This window comes from Etheostoma spectabile, chromosome 20 (assembly GCF_008692095.1).
Source record: "Etheostoma spectabile isolate EspeVRDwgs_2016 chromosome 20, UIUC_Espe_1.0, whole genome shotgun sequence".
NCBI classification, from domain to species: domain Eukaryota; kingdom Metazoa; phylum Chordata; class Actinopteri; order Perciformes; family Percidae; genus Etheostoma; species Etheostoma spectabile.
The window spans coordinates 17619268-17622702 of NC_045752.1; the positions used below are offsets into that span (position 1 = coordinate 17619268).

Consider the following 3435-nt stretch of genomic DNA (forward strand, 5'->3'; position numbering starts at 1 on the left):
GACAAGGAAAAACTTCCTTTTAAGTGCGGTCCAATTTCCCAGACAGTAATTCCAATGCTAGTTAGCTGGTTACAGCGGGCTGTGGTTCAGCCATTGCAGGGTCTACGGTCCCTGCGCCTTATTCCCCGCCAGGACGAGAGCGGGCACCGGAAGACAACAAGCTGATGACAAGCTCCCGGCAAAGAGCTCTTCTTGGCCAAAATCCATTTTTGACTAGTTTTGATTCCACTATGTATATTGGAGTGATCAGATGAGATGAAGATGAAAAATGAGAAGAGCATTATGTATGTGCCCTCTTGACTTTAGTCATTTGCTTCCTTTCCTCACTTCAGTTTTTCTTATTATTTCTGAATCGCTTAAGCTGAACAGCCAATCAGACTGATTGCTTTTATTGACAGGCTCTACTGCCTCTAGCCCGTTAGCTCCAACGGTGCGGGACACACAGCAAAAACTAGTCCGACAGATGCTCAATGATGGCCCGACATCGGCCTGGTGGTCAGGGCCTTTTAAATGATATGGGAGTTCAGTGTGTAGGGTTTACTTTGGGACTGGACTTAACAAAATATTATTAAGACGAGTTCAGTTCTCTGGAAGTTGTAATTCTCTGGAAAATATCCTGGTTAAAAAAAAATAAAAAATGTGGATTGTATTAAATAACTTTATTTGATATATCACCTTTTACAAAGTGCTTAACAAGATAAGCATTTGTGTAAATACAGTACAATCCAACAGATAATAAACAAGGGAAAAAAGAAAATATTAAAAAACATTATTATTTTTAAACCTAAAACCCATAGTTAACAAGCAATACAGTGCAACCTGACAGAATAAAATCAAGGAAAAAAAATAAAATAACAATTGAATGACCCATAAAATCATTTTAACGATTAAAACCTAAAACCCAAAGTTTACAAACAACACAGAGACTGCGGAACGTAAGACGGTAGGAAGGGCGTTCCACAGGTTCGGGGCCACTGCTTCAAAGGAACGGTCACCTTTAGTTTTTAATTAAATGTGCGTAACCTTTGGTTAGAAGACCTGAGGGGCCTATTAGTAGTGTACGGATAGAGCAGGTCCGAGACATAAGCAGGTGTATAAATATATACACTAATATATAATGAGTATATAAAATGTCAGACAAAAGTCTAAATAAGGAGCATGCAGTAAACCACACTGTACTAGTTAACCACACTGATCTTACCTGAGTTATGTACAAACGTGAAAGCTAAACACCAAGAGTGTGATGTAATTATGCATTACGGCACATTATGACTTACCTGGAATAGGTATGACTGTACATGTAGTCAGCTGGAAATAACCTTTGTCTAAATCCTAAAAATAGAAAGCCCATGGAAATCAAAAAGTACTTCATCCATGCTCTAGTAAATATCAATTTGTGGTTAGTGATGCCCACACCCTTAACCGCCCAGAGAGCCAAATGTAAATATTTGAACTCGACCTTTAGGTTATGACATAACCATTACTGTTGAACTCAACTGAGAAAAGTGTCTACGTCAATATTTAAAGGCAATAAAACTAGGATTTTTACGTTTTGTTATTTATTTATTTTAAATTGTAAAAAACATCATACAATAGTAAACATTCATTTTACCATTTGATGTATTGAACCAGAGTTAACTTGAAGCTATTTCACAAGTGGCACGTTGGTTGGTAATATTTGAAACATATACACAATAAACTTGAACACTAAACAGGACAGGATACCTAATGCTGAAATACAGCAGTATAGCATTTATGCAATATCAATAAAAAGTGTGAAGACTGTGTGGGCATGAGCAGGCTGTGCTTGATACACATCTCCCTCACTCTCCTGTTTTGTTGCACCTACCAGGGCAGGGCAGCTCATGCTGTTTTTTTATCAGTAAGTACTCGTTTTGTTTGTCCTCAAACAAACATGCAAGGATGCAGCACATGTATAACAGCATGTTTCAGCCTTTACTAACGTTATCCGTTGCACCTCTCCTTTTTTTTCCCCTTTTGGCCTTCAAATCTTCTTGAGCAGTCCAGAGCTCACACCATTACCATACGCACATTCATAAACGTGTCAGTCCTAAATGCTTCACTGGAGGTGAATGATCGGTGTTGCATATTGGAAATTTCCAGAGACGAGACTTTGTCATTCTTGTTAGGAGTGAAAAAGGTCAGAGGCGTTGGTTATTTGTTTGGATATAGATGGAAATTGCTCCTCCGTCAGTGCACTCCCATCCACTGACCCGTCACTTGCGGCAACAACCCTGGTGCTGCATTGACAGACGGGTTGTCAGAAAGGTCGTGCCCCGAGGTGGAGTCAGGCATTCTCCATCATTCCTTGTTGTGACACATGACTAGTGGCACCAGACCCTTGTCGCATGATGAGGTGGTTTGCAACAACGGAAAACGCAAGTTCCTTGACCTTTTGTTGCTTTCACCTTCTCCTTGCTTTATGACAGCTCCTATCTTCGCACCTTCTCCTATTATGTGTTTCATTTTCCTATTTTAATTTGCTTTGATGCAGAGCTGCCATGCCAGGCTAGTAATCTTCATCACAAGTGAAAATTTATCGTAGACACCTTAGCCCTCACATCGCATTGATGACACACATTCAGCCTATTCAACATATCATAACTAGGTGTGGGACCATATGACTAATGCCCCAGAATGCCTCTGACGCTGGTGAATTGATAATTGTTTGCATATGATAAAGATATTTCTCACTGTAACTGAGTCATCTCTTGCTTCATGATGTCATGCAAACATGCAATCAGGGAACATATTTACTTAGTATTTCTTATCTAAACGGTGATGACACTGTTTGACAGTGTTATGTAAAAAATCTTTTTTTAATTTGTTGTTTTGGTCATTTAGTTGTTTTTTTTGTATGTGCATATGCTAAAAACATGCAGTATATTCAGGTGTTGTATATTTTGCTCCTTACTTTCAACCAATACAGTCTTTAATTTACAAAGCAGTTCCATTTCCGCCTGCCTATGAAAAAAGCCCACCCCCCTTTTTGCTGATGTTCTTTACGTCCCCATGAGTACTTATAAATAAAGCATGCATCTTTTATATCAGGAAATGAAGAAATGTCTCATTTCTTTTAGAGGACATGTTACATAGGATGTTTCTGTCACATCCGTTTTGAAGTGTGGAGATAAAGGGCAAAAGATTATTGAAATAGATGAGGGATAGCACCTCAGCATCGTATGTGGATTTAAAAGAAAACAGCCTTAGGAGGGGTGGTGAGAGAACAATGAGCTCAAATCCATTCTCAAATGCGGCAATGACCCCAATATGACTCCCTGATACCAAAGGTCACGCCCGCCTCCTGTGTCCCTCGGCGAATCTGCGAGCCACAATCACCCACCCCAGCCCTCCCCCCTTACCCACCCACACTGCGTCTCCAAACGAAGATTCCCACCCACCTGCTTGTACCCC

At 40.0% G+C, this 3435-nt stretch overlaps 1 protein-coding gene and 1 long non-coding RNA gene across 2 annotated transcripts in view; one reads left to right on the top strand and one right to left on the bottom strand.

Annotated features, from left to right (window-relative positions):
• babam2 (BRISC and BRCA1 A complex member 2) overlaps positions 1-3435 on the top strand; it is a 79159-nt gene that overhangs the window by 33543 nt on the left and 42181 nt on the right.
• Positions 1-3435, bottom strand: part of LOC116670691 (uncharacterized) — a 25577-nt gene that overhangs the window by 1654 nt on the left and 20488 nt on the right. The window contains exon 2 of the long non-coding RNA XR_004327095.1: positions 812-819. This is a non-coding gene — a long non-coding RNA (uncharacterized LOC116670691). The remainder of the gene's footprint in view (positions 1-811; positions 820-3435) is intronic.